Genomic DNA, 18,462 nt, shown 5'->3' with positions numbered 1-18,462 from the left:
AATGCCTTCTGTATGTGGGAAGAATGTTCCCCTAAATGAAAAATCTTCTGCAGAAAAACAAGTTTGCCCTTCACAAATACGTACCATAGCAGAGGACAATGCACCACCTTTGACTTATGACTTCATCAGTGAGAAGCTGGCCTAGCAATGGCATTTCTCCTCCAACAAGCAAATGCACTGTGTTCCTTCCACACAGACCTGAATCTGGGGTATCCTTCAGAGCCAGTTTGAAGGCCCTGTTTGCTAGGAAATGGTAGACTGTCCTGTATCACCTCTCAGATAAATTACCTCTGGCTGAACCACTAATGCTGGGATTGGGTGGGGGAAGCTACTGGCTCTGGATTTAGATTATGAGATTGCCAGCAGCTAAAACAAATATTTCATGTTTCCAGGTGCAATTTATAAATTTAACTGTCTCGGTCATTTTTACTGTGCTCATCATAGCAGAAACTCAGTGACAACCTGAGTAAATGCTTTGACTTGTAACACAGAGTCACTTAAAAAACTGATGAGTTCTTGTCCCAAAAGACTTAAGGACAAACACATTTCCAAAACTAGGGTCTCTGAAGAGGAAATACCTTAGGGAGAATATTGTTATTAGGTGACACTGAGCAAATACTTAAGCAGGAATGATTGAAGCAGACAGTGTATCCTAAGGATTTAATGAGCAGCTTGGAGCAGTTGATGGCCTGAGGCATAGCCTCAGGTCATTAAACCTCAAATGGTTATTAATCCCCAGGAAATGCTTTCTGTCAAGGTCATTAATGCTATTATACAGTGGAAATTGAGGGTGCATAGAGAAATTAGCATCTAGTCTGCTGGCAGGAAGGAATGCTCTCAGTAAGCAGAGGCAGGCCATTTCCAGGAGAATGCTGCAGTGCCCGTGTGGTACCTGGCTCGAGTGAACTTCCATTGAACTGTTTGCACCATTTTTAGTCTATGTTGCTCTTTCGCTGAGTGTGTCCCTACAGGAACTTCCTCAGGCACCGAGCAGGTACATTAGCAGCTCAGCGTAACTCCACGGGCTAACATTAGCTGAAGTCCCTCCTGCTGAGTAAAGATACCTTGGCATATGTTTTCAGGTTGGTGTCTTGCCCTGCTAATTGCCTCTTTCAAGAATAAAAATAGGAAATCTGATTCGATCGATGGGTATGTGCTGGGATCCCAGGCTTGGGCCTTGCTCTTGGACCTCTCCTCCGTGTTGGGCACCTCGTGAATGATGGCTCAGCTCTACAGCCACCTCTGTTACCTTTCTAAGCACATTGGTACATGGATTTTAGTGCATTTTATGCATCTAATGGTCTCGAAAGACAGTCTGACATATTTTTTTCCAGATTCTTCTGCTGGATTGTGATGTGAATTAGGCAAATAGTTAAATTATCTCCATGCATCAGATTTTCCTACATTAAAAGGGACCCTTATAACTCTACCTACCACAACTGCTATTTTGAACTTTGAATTAGTCTATTTACAAGGGATCTGGAGATCTTTGGCTTCAAAACTATTATATTGTAATGATCAGTGCTTGATTTTGAAGGCAATACCACAGACTGCAATTGCCTAAAACTGTTCCTTCTGCTCTAAAGTAATCAAGGAAAACGGAAAATTGTTACAGAGCAGGATCATTTAGATTACATCCTTGAGGATGATTTAGCACCCCAATTATGCAGCTGTCCAAAATAAGAGAAGAAATCTTTCTTTATTAAAGAGACTGAAGAGATTCAGACTGCAACTGTACATTACACCAAGTAAAAAGAAAGAACAAAAGGACATCATGATATATTTAATTCTTCTGACAATGTCTGCATTAAATGATCAATGCTTAAACATGCTTTGGTATTTGTGGATTGTTTAAGTGCCCTAACATTCACTGGCAGCAACGGACACACCATTACTACAGGGAATTTATGCAAACTTATTTCAATTATATGTCCCTGCATAGGAGTTGGCAACACACCTGTGTGGAACCTGATGGCAAATTCACTGCTACTCTTCTTTCTGATTGGTTTCCTGAGAGATGCTCATTCAATTAAATTGTTAAATTATTGGAATAAAGAAGAGTACTTTTACAATGGTATTAAGGAAGAAAACAATAATGTATGACTACACAGTTTTTGGAAGTATTTGGGTCCTTGATTTCATGAAGCATATAATACATATGATTAGGCACTGTAAAAAAAAATAAATAAATTTAAAAAAATAAAATATTTTAAAAATATAAATATTGCTGAACATTTCTAGAATAAACTTTTCATTTAATTTGTGTGTTAGACATCACTCACTCCAAATACCTGAGGAAGAACTGCACACATATCACAGTAAAGAAAATTTTGTTTGGCACTACTGGCTTATATAAGGCTGTGAAGCCATAAATCAGATAAAATAAGCATTTGGACACTAAATTATTTCTGGACTTGGAAAATTCCACTAATGCTACATTTTTATAGCAGTCTGTTCCTGTAGCCTAGATCCTAATCAACAGATATATCTAAAGTCTTCTTCTGAGGAAGAAAAGATGAATTCCAACTTCTGCTCCAAAAGGTGCAACTGTGAATTTTAGTACTGTTTCAAGTAAGATAGATTTTCCAATCTGGATTTTCAACAGATTTGTAAGTGGCATTGAAATCACTGTACCTAAGCATGTCTAACATTCATTGTCTTGCTTGCTTGCTTGCTTTGTTGGATTGTGTCATAATGCCTGTGCTATACTGTTGATATAAGAAAAAAGATTGAAAAAAAAGCACATCCTTGATCTCTCCTGTATTTTCAATACAATAAACAATTCCTTAAGGACCGCTGGGTTCTTCTGCTCTTTCATTTTCATAAGTACACCTCCTCTTTCTGACTCCCCAGCTGTTATTTTTATTGTATTTGTTTCCACACCTAGCCTGTTCGTGATGGGGAAACTCCAGTGAGCCTCTGTCTTATTTAATTTCTCCATTCACTCTCATCAGTGAGTTTAGGAAAATGTTGTGCACCACTGGCTGTGAAAGCCGCCACATTTCCTTCAGTGAATCTTACACAAACCCGCAGTAAGGAATAAGTTGATAATACCGCCGTCTGACTCATGTACTTTGGACTGATAATAACGATGGCCACATCCTGTAAAATGACCAGTTTGAAAAAAAAAAAAAAAAAGTTTGACATTTCTCCTCCTCAGAATGACCATACTCATTTTTATCTTGAGAAGACATCCAAGAACTTGAAGTTAACCACAGAAAATGAGGCCAAAGTAGAGAGTGAAAGCTCATCTAATCCACTCTGCCGAAACGTGTAGGACTAATATTTACTCTTCCTTAGAGGAATGTGGGATTCAGGACAACTCCAAAAAATATATATTCTCAGGTACACCTGACCAAACAGGTTGCTTTGGTGTCAGACTGGCTAGGTGGCAAATTTACTACTCTACACTGAAGTAGATGTTTTCATGATACAGTTCCAGCTCTGTCCTCTGATGGAGACTTTAACATAAGCAGTGTTCGGCTGCTGCAGCTGGAATGCATTGCTTACTTTTCCACCACTTGTGTTTAACTACCTCTGGATTGCCACATCTGTAGCTATTCAGAAGAAACTCAGTAAACTTCTCATTTCTTTTTTCTACAAACATCTTTATATTCCTCCCGAGCTGGCACATTAACATCATTTACATCCCTGCTTGGAGAAAAGGTGACATTTTATAGACTGCTCCTTTCCATGGTTGGTAAGGGTTGCTGGCCGGTAACCTCCCGGTTAGTTAACCCCTGCTTCTGCAGGACACTGAAGAGCAGCATTCTCCAAACAACCCCAAATTTGTTTGGATGAGAGGTCTGCACACCTGTGAGTTTCTAAAGGTAGACGAGTTGACTGGAGGACAGGAAAAATACCGGTGAATGAAAAGCTAAGAATACACTTGTGGTGAAATACAAGAGAGAAAATTGCCATTTTCTCAAATACCATTGTTTATTCAACAGTTTCCTGTTGGGAGAACTGCGTAGCTACAGTGACTACGAGTAGCTATGAGTACTTATGTCACGATGATGTGATTATCATCGTAAAAGTCTACTGTTAAAAAAATAAATGAACCATATCTGTGTCAGGCAAATCCTGTCCTTCTAAATAGCCTCTGGTTACCGTGTACAGGCACAACGAACAAAATGTGTGTCTGAACTCAGGAATATATTCTTTCAAATAAGGAAAATCACCAAATTAGTGGTAAAGACCTCTTCAAAACCAGTATTTCACAGTGAGCTTTTTTTGCAGACACCAGTCACTCTGACTCCTAATAACCCAAAGAGTGAATAGCTATTTAGTATGAGGGAAAATACCAGAATTTAGCTATAAAAACTTTTGCATGCAAAGTCTTGTGAATAGTTCACGGGTAATGACAACTGTTCTTCCGTTCTTCTGCAGAGAAATGCTCAGTCAAATGTATGCTTGCTTATATTTAGCTGCTCAAAAAAATACACAGAATAGACATAATTAGTATTTGCTGTAATATTAATTTTTTTTTTTTTTTTTTTTTTTTCAATATAAGGGCCTCAACAGTAACACTCCCCACAATCTTCTAGAGCATCAATGCAGAGATCGCATGCCTCATCGCCTCCTCCTTTTTCCTATTTCCTTTTCTCTAACATATCTCCAGTCTGAATTTCAAGGCTTTGGTAACAGCAGACAAAAATACAACTTTTTTTTTTTTTTTTTTTTTTTTTCTCTTTTCCAAAGCAGACAGGCTTTGAAGCAATACAGCAGGCATCATTTCACACATGTTGAGTGTGCACATTACCGAAGGCAACTTCTGGACCACTAAACTGAGTTGTATCTGCTTCCTCACTTAATGCCTGTTGACTTAGTTTTATGCTCTAGTTTACAGTCTGGCTCACTAGTTCACTCTTTGTGCAATGAACAGAATCCAACTAGATTTTGCAGGAAACTGCATTAAAAAAAATCCCCAAATGTCCACTAACACTGTTTTCCATTTTTTATGATAAAGAATTTGTCATTTCGGTCAGGAAGGAGAGAAACACAGATGCAAAAAGAACTGTTTAAAAAGGTAGTCTTAGGAAAAGCTGTTATTCATGTGTCTGTCAGGGGGATCAAGTCCAATTGCTCTGCTCCATTAATTTTTAATCACATCTGGCAACCGGCCTCAAAAGTCTCCAAGACTTTATGATGCCTTGAAATGAAAAGGGCACAATATTCTCCTCCATCATTTTAGAAGAGACCAGTACATTGGTATCTGTAGCAAGCGCAAAGACCCTTCCAACAGCTGTGTGCTATAGGAGCTGCTGAAAGCACAGCAGTCAGCAGTGAGACCAGGAGTGCCAGCTCATCTTTGACACAATGATCCTATACCCTGAAGGCAAATCTGGCTTTCAGGTGATGAAAAATGAGAAAGGATGGCACCGCAACTAGGTCCTGAGGAATGTTTAGATAGAGGATTATCCTTAGCTGAAATATAATGCATAGCTTTACTGGTTTTGTTGTTGTTGTTTTTTGCCTTGGAATTACCTAGGAATTTATTTCATCAATATTTCCATATAGAATTTGGCTGCTGCCAGCCCCAACAAAGATCATATTCTACTGGAAATACCTGTCATAGCTGCCAAGAATTAACAGCACACAGTACTGGGCATCTTGACATCTCCAAACTACGACATATGCAGCCCATTGCTGTGCACATCAGAGGTGCATGCCTTCACAGTACTTGCAGGGACTTCTCCTTATGGACAATTTCTTTAATATAAAGTATGACAGGGAACATTCAGAAGAAATTTTAGTTACAATCTTCATGTTTCTCTTAAAATCCTATATCCTAAGCATAGACAGAGTCTCTAAAAAGTATTCTCCAGACTTCTTACTGCTGATAATTCCTTTTCTAACATCATTGCTGCTTCCTCTCACTGCCACTCTTTCCTCAGACAGTGAACTTGACCATCTACACTAGAAACGCTTACAGGGGCTGACTACAATAATATTACAATTATTTCGTCCATTCTCCATTTTGGACATTTGAACTACAATTCTTAAGTAGGGACAGTAAATAATTCATCTGCAATTAGAATGTGCCACTTTGAGACCACAAAGGTTCTTCCTCTCTTTAATCACTGCCTAAAGATGATACTTTGACTCAAATAGGAAAAAGTACACCTGCAATCAAACATAAAAGGTGCTCTGAAAGAATTCTAGATTAGCCCTTTATAAAGACAAGAGGTCTAAGGGGAAGAGACATCAGAAGTATTCAAATCTGGGCTCATATTGAATATGCTTAATCTGAAGACACTTTGATTCATGGTACTTTCTATTTCATGCCATCCCTTTTAAAAACCTTCTGTCTAGGTTACAAGAGACTTTCTCTTAATTTTGTGTCTTCATGACGTCTTCATACAGTGCTTTAGCTGTTAAAGTCCCCACTCACCCGTATTTCTTTATGGGTGACTGTTCTGCCTCTTGGCCACCTCCCACATCCCTAACTATGCCTGGAGAGGTTACATTTTCAAAAGCAGAGTTTAACTTCTATCAAGTTTCCGAAGGAATACCCTTGGCATTGCTTTTCTAATTCCCTGCCCCTTTATTCAGAAGGGCTATTTTGCTGCCAGCAGAGGACACGAGCACTTGAAGGGCTTTCAGATTAATGCTTGGCCTTCAGGTTACGAAGTCTTTCAAAGTGCTCTGCTCCCTGGGGGCATCCTGCGAGATGAGGCTACTACAGGCAGCCTGAGACTGCTTTGCCTTGCCTCCTGGAGGACAGCCCTTCCACCCCAGGCAGATTCTGCAGTGATATCCACCAGTATGAAAACACAGTAAAAGTCTCATTTGATAAATAACGAGTATATTTTTATTACTGTTCTCATGCAGAAACTACACGTCCTGCTGTGCAAGCAGCAGAGTATGCCCTCCCAGAGACCTTGTGTTAACCTTTTCGAGTAGATATTTGTTTCCTGAAGTACACTGAGCACTGGGAACTGGGGAAACAGATCTCACCAGGTTGAAGCCAGTCTTTAGCCACTACTCTCCTAGCTCCTGTTTTCAGAAGTGGTGCCAGCACAAGAAGATCCTAAGCCAAATGGACACTGAAAATCTATCAAAGTGTGTTATGATGGATCACCACAGGATGAAACAGAGAAATGGTTATGCAGACTCAGATAAAAAATACTAAAACAGCTTTAGGAAGAAGTTGCCAGAGATCTGAAAGCAAAGGGTAAATCCTAAATTACAAATGCCTTGGTGAGTTCCATATGCTAAACATTATAGGCACAGCAATATATTTGATTTCTGTGACTTTCACTGAACAACTTGTGTCAATCTCACTTTCAAGAAAATAATCAGTTTTCAAGAGTGGCCAGCAGCATCTCTGGATGCCTTTCTTATACTGTCAGTGTCTGAATTGCTCCTGCATAGTTGAAGACCAACTCCAAACCAATGGAAAAACCCTTTCTCATTCAGAGTTTTTTTTTTTTTTTTTTTAAATGATGTGAAGAATATCCCATATGTGAGCCATGATATTTTTATCATGGGGGATGGGGAGATGCAGAAGGAGGGGGAAGGCTCAACACAGCGTTTGTGTACTTCTAAAAGTCTCCTTGACAGCATCTACATTTTAGTGTAGTTTGAGTTGTTAAATTCATTTATTTTTAAAAAATAATTTAATAGAAGGTAGTTAGAGTTAGTAATACCTTTAAAGATGTCAAAGCAGATTATCAAAATAACTGTCGCTTTATAGGAACAATGTACTGATATAACTTTAGCTGCCTGTGAGCTGTACAGTAATTTACTATGCCTGATAAGCTCAGAACAAATTTGTCACTGGCTATCCATCTGCTGGGCTGAAACACATAAGGGATGAATTGGCAGGGTGGGCCCCATATTTTCCTTATGATGATTTTCTCAACAATTTTTCACTATAATAACTTAGAAGATTTTAAGGTAAACCTAAAAATGTGTTCCTTTTCTGTCTCCATGCCACAAATCATATAGCTTTACCTACTAATTTCCACATCACGCTTTTAATTTCTGCTTGCATTACAGCAAGGACTCTGGATTCCGCGAGCTGGGGGGAAGGAATTCAATGCCATAGGAAACCAGGCTGCATCGATGCCAATGCTCAGAAGGCAATTCATCTAGCTCAGTTTTTCAATATTCTCTATGGTGGGAATAAAGGTCAACCACTACTCATCGCTGGGCAATGGGTTCCTACAACTTCTGGCAGCTCCAGAATGACTCACTCGGGGAACACATCACTGCTGCATTCTTCGCCAGTATTGCAGGAGTGACTGCATAATGCAGCACATTGTCCTTACTGCCCCATCCCTCCCACTCTGTCCTTCTTAAGAAATTCAAAGAGAAGAAGATGCCAAGGGGCTGTTATACTGAGTAGGAGCTCTGCAATCTCCCTCTGCCCTGAGCTGTGTGCTTGCCTAGGTCCAAGAAAGTTCCTGAGAGAGCCAGCTGCAAGACAGGAACCTGAAGCACGTTTCCCAGTGCTACAATTCTGTTAAACTAAGGCACAAGCGTCTCTAGAAGACACAAACAAAAATGAGGACATAGTCATGTCCATAGAAAACTATCAAGCAGCCAGGTGGTCCACAAATACACATCAAGTCCAGCATCATTGGAGACTCACCCCCTGTTCCACAAACTGTGTCACAACCAAAGGCTGTATAAAGCCCATCTCTACCAATACCAGTCAAAAACAACAAATGAGCTACCAGAACAAGGCTTTTACTCTGCATTTTATTTTTCTATGGTGTGAAGGGAGAAATACACACACTTGTTACTATTACTATTTTATTATAAACCCCAGCCAAAATCAAAACCTTATAGCAGTCAGTGCTGCTCAGTGTTCAATGACAAACATGCTGGTGCCTTACAGAGCTTACAGTCTTCACAGACAGACAGAAAAGGAGAGGATAAGAAACAAAGCATGAAGACTTACGGATGGTCATCCTACGAAGGCAGGAGTTTAGGTCCTCTGAGTTAAGAGAGGAAGATGTGAGCTCACTCCACTCAGAGCAGAGCCCAGGATCTCCTCCCTCTGTGGTGAGTGCTCCAATTCTCGGGTTATTATGCAAGAGGAAGATAAGTCACAACCATCTTCGAATGAGTAAATGGATCCCAACTGCATGGAGGTGCCAGCATTTATTTCCTATTATTCTTGTATATTCCCAATGGAAGAGGTGTTTACTTAACTGAGGCAGACTGAATCATCCTCCAGTGGGTGGATGGATGGAGAGGGGGAATGGGTCTTCAAGTTCTCTGCAAGTAAACGCCTCTCTCCTCAGACTAATGAAGCAGCTATGCCAAATGGACTGGATCATCTGTTTAGACCCAGGTACCTAGAAGCTAGAAATAAAAGGGTTTTCCACTAGACACACTGCATCTCTAGCAAATGCCAATGTTTCTTGATTTTTCAGACAAATACCATGGTATTGCTAATTATAGTGGGCCTGACTTTCATCTGGAATAAATTAGTGTTGCTGCTGCCAAAGACTGGCCCAGAAAATCCATGTAAAACTGCAGGATCCTTGCAAGAAAATGAGGCTCTGTGTTAGGTGGAGCCTTGTTGCTAGGAAAACCTGTTGTTGAATGTTTTAATCTGAAAGATTAAAAACATGATTTCATATTATGGTCTCTGACTTAGCATGGTAAACAGCTTTCAAAACCACAATCTTGCCATCAATGGCAAAGTCTTCTTTCTTTTTTTTTTTTTTTTTCCAAAGTTATCCACAAAAATAAAGCAGAATAAAACCAGAAACCAAGTGTTTTTTCAAAGGTAGAACATAATTTAATCTTTAAGACAGAGAACAGAAAAGCGTGGGTTTTCTCTGACTGTGGACTTCTTGTAATTTAACTGAAGATAAATATTTAGATAGCAACCAATGGGATATTTAATAGTCAGGAACTATTATATTTAAAGAAAGTGCTAGAGATTTTCAGACTTGTTTTCCTATGTGTGTTGACAACCCATTCTCATAATTTACACTCTGTATGACATACAAATACAGTCACTGTTATAATTTGTAAATTGTTAATATTAGGGCTGTAGGGATGGCTGCGCTTTCAGCTCTATATAAAAGACAGCTTTTACATCAACATCTGGCTGAACTTCCATTACTTTCCCATCTATTACTTGCACTCCTCCTCCTTTTTCTTGGCCTTCCTAGTTTTCTTCTTATTGCTCCCCTGCTTGATCTGATCTGGGAAACTGCTCTTGGCTTCTCTTGGCTGCTGTAATACTCTTAAACCATGAAACAAATAAACAAGGGGGGGGGGGAGATAAAACCAAACGTAGGAGGATATTTGATAAATCTAATGATGTGGATGTCTCGAACTGTGCATGCGATCAGCCAACAGCACCATCTGAACTTGAACACGGTATCCCTCCTTTCCTACCCTCTCCCCTACTGCTTGTAGCTTTCACTTGTGACTCCATCTGCACGAAGATGGAAGGTCACCAGGTCAGAACCACAACTTCTCATAAATATGTCCAGCAATCATGGCAGCAGGACTCGTGATGGGACAACAGGTTCTTGAAATGCTACAGACATAAATTGGGAACTAACTATTAAAGCTGACAAACCTAAAATGGAGTAAAAATTTCTTGAGTTTCAGGAGCTATTCTCAGTACCATTTCAAATTTGCTCTGATATGAGGCTAAGTTTCAGACTTTCCATATCTCAGCTTATCTAGATGTAAAATAAATTCCAGAATAATATTTAGTTCAAAGAGATTCTGTGAAGTATTACTAATCAGAATCTGAAATCTCTGGATGAAAAGCACCACATAGCATCTAATAACCAGAACGGTATGGACAGAGTCTCCAATTGCTTCACCAGTGAAGCTACAGATAAAATATTAGGTTAAAAGATAAGGCAAAAGCACTTTATTAAGAAATACACATATCAGTGTATAATATGTAATTTAACAACTTTCTTTATAAGCATGTATTTGTCAAACTTTGTTCGGTTTTGTGTACAGCCACAGAAACACCTCCAGAAAGATCAAAAGAATATTTCTCATATCAGAAAAATAATTTTACTCACAGAACAAGAAAATGAAACCGCCTCTCAAAAAGAAAAATGAATTTATAAGATGATGCGGCTCAGAAACAAATTATATATATTCTATTAATCAATAAAATACAGTTGCCAAGGCAACGCTGACATCAGAAAGTGAAATACAGAGGTCCGTCTTACATAAACACATACACATACCAATATGTTATGTGAACTTTTGCAATCTAGCAGTGACTTCAAGGAAAAATATGTTTTTACAAAAGAACACATATTTTCCCAGGCTTGATAGATTCTTGTGTAAGAGCTTTTATGAGATTTTAGACAAGTTGTATTTTGTTTGCTAGCCTTTGTTCTTGTTCTTTTCTTACTGGAAACAAGGAAATGTTGGGAAAAAAATGCTTTCAATGAAAATTAATTCTCTCTATTAAAGTGACTTAAAACAGTGAAAATTGGAAGGGGGAACTCTACCAAAGCATTAGAATAGCAGTCCTGAGCACAGTTAATACTAAAATGCTGGAATTTGTAGATCCTACTTGTATTTTATTACGCAGACCTCAAAGGACAAACTCTTAGTACCAAGACTGTAAATAAGAGGGAATTTATTTACACAGTACTTATAATTCTTATTCAGCCTATGTTTAACCTGAAGGCTCAATTCTACTGCCTTATTCAACAACTATTATAATCCCACTGTGGAACTGAATCACAGAGAAAGATGATATGCAGGCTGACTACAGGTGATGCCATCCAGCCCCTTCTAATCTCTAATTTTCTATTTTATGTGAACTGTTCAGGAAATTTTTTAAAACCTCCCTACCGGAACCTCTCAGTACAAATGGTAGGAATGCAGGTTTCTGAGACAGGCTGCTTCTTCAATTGTAGCTAAATAGAGTCCAGGTTTCCCAGCACAATTTGCAACTCTTTGTCCCTTTTTGCAAAAACCATTGACAATGCCCATTACTCTTACGATATGACCTTGTGGCTCTCTAAACCACTGCTCATGTTTCACCCATCTGTGTACTCAGCCACCTGGAGCTGGCAGGTATTTTCCTCACTTGGATGCCATTACAACCAGGGCTGAGGAATTAAGACTGAGATAGAGCTGTCTACTGATTTCAGTCTGGAAGCTCAGGTGGGCAATATATATGTAACATAAATAAAAAATATAAACCATGAGGGCATTTGACTGCTGGTTAAAGGTCTGCCAGAATGCTCATTATCAGCACTGAGCTTTCAAGACTCCATTTTCTGAATGATAATTTTCAAACAGATTTTTAAATGAACTCGTTTAGCTTGTTCAGCACCTAAGTTCAATGAAAAACTCCAGTAGAGATATCCCAGTGAGATTTGGGTCAGGCTCCTAATTTTCAGTTTAGTGGAAAAGTGAAGTTAACTCATTATGCAGTTGCCTGAAATGCTCTTCTAACGACAAACTTGTGGTGTTTTTACAAAGAACTGAGAATATGGGATGGTATTTTCAGGTATGTATAAGCAATTACAGTCCAAACAAAACAGTGTCTTCATTCCTCATTGAGTTAAGTGATGAAAAGACTGACTATTATGTATGATTACCTCTTCTATTAATTTGGATGTATAAATTAGACATGTTTCTACAGGCCTATGGAGATTTAATGTGCTAAGCACTAAATATGAACATCTATATTGTGAATTCGGTGCCTCAGAAGCACAAGAGAGGTACACGTTGTGCTTGTATATATTGCATTTGCTCCTGGTCATCCGTGTGCATACTCCTAAAAACTAAATCAGGATGACAGAGCTGCTGAAAGAAGTCATTAGCCACTGGTGGAAGGATGTACCTCTGTGACTGACATGCATCTCCTGGAAAATTTGCTGTAGCCTTTGTCTCCAACAAGAGGTGGCCCATTTCCTGCTCTGTGTCTCCCTACTGGGACACAGACGCGGCAGAAGAGGCACAGAGGGAAGGAACAGCACTCTTCTGTGCTGAAGAAAAGAAGCAGAGGTAGTTTTTGGAGTTGGGTCCTCAGTGGCAGAGGGCAGCTGGAGGTGTGCCATGTGGACGGTGTCTGCCAGGGGGACTGGGGCACCCCAAGAAGTTCTAGCAAGGTCTAGAGGTGGCCATGCAGGGCATGGGATGTTCACTCCCCACCTGCAAGGTGAGGTAGAACCTCCAAAATCACCCCAAAACCTAGCCAAGTTAGACAATATTATGTTTTTTTTTTCAACTGTACATCAGCGCCCATGGCTGGCAAAGGACTGAAATTCACAATTTTCATCCAAATTCAGAGCCTGTGTAACAAGTGCTAAAGCATATAGCACTCCTACTTCCCCCCAGAGACACCCTGGTCTGGAAGGGCCATTTCTGTTCGAGCAGTACGTTCAGCCCTTGCTCCTCCCAGCACTGCTCTCCGAAGATGTTCCGGCCTCCAGCCTGAGCCGCCGGACCACAGGTTCCCATTCACCTTCTGCCGGAGTTGTTGGCTGCCTGGGCAGATTTCAGGGATTGAGAGAGCCCTAGCCATTGATTTCACATGGCCTTCAATTTCTTTTGTGATTGTGTGCCTTAATTCCAGCTTTAAAAGACAGCTACTGCTGTTTTTACCTTTAAGAGGAAGACCATCCCCACAGCAGTCTCCTTAGTCAGTCCTTTCCTTTTGTGCACAATGTCCACGGATTCAACAGCAGCTTTTACGTGACACGTGTGGTTATGTATTACTGAGCCTACTTGCCTCAAAAGCATCAATAAATCAACAGAACAGAGGCAATTAAGGAACAAAACAATGCTAAGGGTTCGATTTGAACACACAAACCCCAGAACGTTTTAGGACGGGATGAGCCCATCCCTCTCTGCTCCTCTGTGCAAAAATGTTCTTCGAACAGCGAGTGATCTTAGCTCGTCTGGATGCGTTTGGTGGATGGAAACTGGGTTTAATGTAGCTCCCCTGGCTTTTATCTGATTAAATAAGAAGCCTATTATTATTTTAACTTTACAATCACTTAATTAAAGTAATGTCCTAGCCAAAAAAAAATTGTCTGGGTGGCCTGACTATTATGCCGGCATGGTTTTTATGAGGTGACCTTTCTGCTTAGTTCAAGAAACCATGCTCTATCACTAGATTTGGGTGGGAGTTTTGCTTGTGAGGATTATGAGTACATTACAAGCAAATCCTACGTGATTTATGCATAATTTTTCACTGAAGGTACAAAACAAGTAGCCATCAACTTAATGCCACTTAAAGCTGAAGGCTTTAAAGGGTCACATAAAGTCATCCTTTTTATAGGACAGCAAAAATTCATGATTCCAGGTTAGGGTTATAAATGAATAAGTAAATCATTTATGCATCGCTTTCAGCTGGCCTCCACTCCAAACCCATTTAGCACATAACAGCTTTGCTGTTGCCGTATGTCCCGCAAAGACATTCGATGAGGTATTTTGTAATGTTTCACAGCCTACAGCTCCCTTTTATTTCAATCTGGTCTTCTTGTTTTAACAGCATCTTGGCTTCATCTGATAAGAAAACAAGAGGCAGCTGTAGCTCTACCACCTGGCCTGCGCTTGTCGTATACTATATTGCAATGTGAAAAAGGACAAATTTTATCCAACAATGGGGTAACATGCAAGGTCTATAAAAATATATTCCGAGATATATTCCAAAATTATATTCCAAGATATTTTTCCTCTAAGTAGTCCACTGAGGAAGGCAGATTTGCAGTGGCCACGTGAGGGATTTTTTAGGCAAGGAAGAGACTTGGAAAGCTGACTAATTGACATGTAGGGACTGCAGGGGCAGCAGCAGAAATGGCCGAGCACAGGTTGTGACTTACAGCTCTACAAACCCTTGCAGAAGAAGAAGGCACAAGGGCTGGCTGTCCCAAACCTGCTCCAAATTACTTGGAGAACGCAGTCCCAGTGGATGAAAAAACAAGTTTGCACAGGCTTAGACCCCTTTCTTTCCCATCTGCCAAATGCAAGATGAAAGTGAGACACAAGTACGTGTCAGATGCAGCTTCACTAGAACAGGAAACAATCTGATAAAATGGAGCATTCTAGTTAATGAGCTCAGGGAGAGAAGGAATATTTAAGAAGGTTTTAATAACAGCATACCACACGCTTCCATTGGATCTGTTTACTAGCACTACCTCATGAAGAGACCTCTCAGTGGAGAAGGTAGGCCCCCGGAAGGACCCCGTGATAATGGCGTATCTGAAGAAGTCACAGGAGCACTAGATTTGCTCTGTGCCATATGGCATCCCAGTGGCATACTGAAAGGAAAAGAACTGGTAGCTTCACCTGAATCCTATGGTATCAACCACTCAACAACTGCCCCCAATTAGATACACCAAAATCAGGAAGGACTCATTGAGACAAAAAAAAAAAAATGGGTAGCACTCTGAGAGGCTCCCAATGAGAAGATGTTCTGTAAAAGGAAAACCAAAATAACAAAGTTGAAAGGGTTAGGATTAATCTAAGTTCCTGTAAACTTACAAATCAGAGGACAACACACAAGCAATGAAGAGATGTCTGAGATAAGCATATCCTCAACAAACAGACACAGAAAATAAGCACACATCAAGACCAGTGAAACCAAAGTAACTCAACGGGCTGAAAAATGTGGCAGGACAACAGCACAGGACAGCGTTCAGGTGGGAGGTGATGCTGGGTTTATTGCTGGGATGCTGTTTATGCACAGCCCTTAATGGTTCCTGTTGATCTGATACAAGTATTTGACAAATATGTGAAGCTTCCTTGGCTGCTGGAGTGAAAGTTCTTTCTTTCCCACTCTGTCAGTGAAGAATGTCTTGATTGTACCAAGTGGTATGTATGGGAAACTGGATGTGATGGGATGGACACAGAATTTTTCCCTTTCTCCAACTTTGCTGTGTGACCCTGCATTGGACATGGCATTGAAGCCATTGAAGGCCCTATGAAGAGATTGCTGGGTGTAATATGAAGTAATATCGCCAACTGAAAAATCCATTTTCTCCCAATTTTCGTAAAGTCTCAAACCCAGTAGCAGCATATTGACCGGCAAATGTCAATCTCTCGTTCTTGTTTCTTATGAAAATGTTAGCACCGATCCCCTGCAGCACGAAAGGAAATCACTGCAGATATGCCTGGCATATAACAGGCACAGTGACTGTCATGCCACGATGTGAGATTAACTGATTTACAGGCAAACACCTTGGCAGGAAGGCAGGCAAAGCACACCAAAAATTTCAGTAGGGTAGAGGAAAGACAAAGCTACAGCATATCCCAGTTGTGTTCCTTTTTAAACAACAAACCAACCAAACAAACACAGAAATGGTGGCTATTTTAGCAGTAAACATCAGAAGAAAGCTGTAGCATCATCCTAGCATACGGAAGTCATGTGCCAAAGTGGGATGAGCTATTTCAGCAAGCCCTGCGCGCTGAAAACAGACTTCTCCCCACTGACAGGAAATCTCAGTTTTTGTCACAAATTCCTTCCTCCCTCTTCAATAACAATGCCCCCTGTCAGCCAGATTTCTGACAGCCTACAGAGACCTGTATCAATTTCTGCCCGGTCCCCTTTTGCAAATAATTTCCAAGATTTACCCGACGCTGTCAGGAAGAGAGCAGTGCCAGTGGAGGGGGTGGTAAGCAGAGCCTGCGACTTTCAGCTCACTGAGACCTAGAAACTAGAAGCAAAAACCTAACTGTGCAGTAGAAAAAGCAGCAGCACGATGTATAGGGCTGTCCACGATGGTCCAGTCTCCTTTAAAGGTGCCAACAACCCTAACCAGAACAGGATGTCAGGATAATGTAAAGAATCCACTTTTTTTTCCCCTCTTTTTTTTTTTTTTCCAGTTGTCCCCACCATCAGTCACCATGCCCCCTCCCCCTAAGTAAATGAAATCAATCAGCAGGGATTTCTGTAAAATACATAAAACAGTCATCTTCCAGACTCTACCAGAAGATAAACGGTTCCAGACATTGGACTGCAGCCATTTTCCCACACATGCTACAGTGTTTTGTCATCCATATTGGGCCATAATAGTGAGCGGGCTTTTTTTTTTCCCCTTTTTTTTTTTTTTTTTACAGTCAACAGCCAATGCTTCTGCTTCTAGCACGGAGCAACTAGCACATGAAAAGCACTGCCACAGGAGTCATTTTTCTGTACAATCTGCAATAGGGCTGCCTCGGTGCTAATAACACAGCCTGGGGTCTTGTATGGGACGTTCACACTTATCTGCTATAGCTCATATGATCTTATCACTGCCAACTGGAGCCTCACAAACCTTTTGGGATTAAAGCATATCACCCCAAATGCAAGCCACCGAACTGAAAGGAGTACGAAACCTTATCTGGGAACTTGCTAACAAGAAATAATAGGATTGCTTACAATCTCTCGTGCTGCCTTAGTGCTCGTTTCAGTGAAGGATAATACAGATACATGACAAAGATGCATCACAACGTGAGTTCACTATTCATTTATAAGTATTATAAAGCGAGTCCTTAATAATCTGTTAACACAAAATGCACTTTGGAAAGAACCATGGGGCTTTTTCATTATTAAGAAATGTGCAACCAAATTCTATCCTTAATTAAATCAGGAGTAATTTTATTAACTGCAGTAGACTTAAACCTGACTTACATCAGTGTAAGCGAGGGTAGAATTTAGCCCCGGGGTGTTTATATGCTGTAGTTCCAGTTAGTTTAGATCTATTTGGGTGGGAACTCCTTTCCCCTTTCCAGAAAAAAAAATATTCTTGCCTACCCTTTTTCACCTCACAACTGGGGCCAAAGCAGTCTTTTCTCCTAAGAATTTTTCCAGAAAGGTTACGAACAAATCTTATTCTCGGCAGGAGATGACCTTATTAAATAAAACCAGACTCTCAAGTGATGGACAGAGCAGTTTTAAAGTTTGTTTACAAGTTTTTAAACAAGCCACCTCAAACATATAAGCTTATTTCCATATTAAAAATAAATAAAAACCTTTAAGTAAAAGCTATTTTATAAAGGAGACACTTCTGTCTGTTTTCAAAGCTGAAAAGCCCTTCCAAACAGTGCTAGTTGCTGTACCCAAACATCAGTGCAACGGTATAGAAACTTACTGTCAACAGATAGATATCCTTAGGCTTCACTGTACCTTTGAACCAAAATCACTTTCTTCTGTACTTCATTTTCTGGTTTCTTGCAATCTGATTCTCAGTTTCTGACAGATGGCTCCTCTGTCACTGAGCGCTGCTTCCGCCTCCTTATCTCTGCCAGCTAATACTTCCACGATGCTTAGTTGTTGTCTGTGGAGCTGTGCTCTACATCATTTCTACTCTGATCAATGCTCTGCTTGGTTTTAGGTTGGTTTCTAGTCCCGCCTCCTGCTCTTGAAGAAACGAAAACTCACAGCTGGATTTTCTATAAATCATCCCTTGTAACAGTGGCTGAGCAAGTATGGCAAATACTACAGCTAAGACCTGCTGCTCGATTTGAAACTTCAAAAACAATTCCTCATCTTAATGATGCACACATGAA

General features: G+C 40.2%; 1 protein-coding gene and 1 long non-coding RNA gene across 9 annotated transcripts in view; both read right to left on the bottom strand.

Annotated features, from left to right (window-relative positions):
- STARD13 (StAR related lipid transfer domain containing 13) overlaps window positions 1–18,462 on the bottom strand; it is a 295,349-nt gene that overhangs the window by 60,098 nt on the left and 216,789 nt on the right. Inside the window, exon 1 of one of the 8 annotated variants that reach the window (XM_035324572.1) lies at window positions 18,045–18,290. The exons of 6 other annotated variants lie outside the window; for them this stretch is intronic. The gene's annotated coding sequence lies outside the window, so the exon portion shown is untranslated. Of the gene's footprint in view, window positions 1–18,044; window positions 18,291–18,462 lie in introns of those variants that run through there. One more of the 8 variants, XM_035324581.1, reaches the window with a different exon arrangement.
- Window positions 4,503–15,324, bottom strand: LOC118166045. The gene is made up of 2 exons (XR_004750326.1): window positions 13,139–15,324; window positions 4,503–12,810 (listed from the first exon to the last, which is right to left on the bottom strand). It is a non-coding gene; the product is annotated as an uncharacterized LOC118166045 (long non-coding RNA).

Source organism: Oxyura jamaicensis, chromosome 1 (genome assembly GCF_011077185.1).
Source record: "Oxyura jamaicensis isolate SHBP4307 breed ruddy duck chromosome 1, BPBGC_Ojam_1.0, whole genome shotgun sequence".
NCBI lineage: Eukaryota > Metazoa > Chordata > Aves > Anseriformes > Anatidae > Oxyura > Oxyura jamaicensis.
The sequence above is the reverse complement of the archived record's forward strand: the minus strand, read 5'-3'. Positions and strand labels throughout refer to the sequence as shown.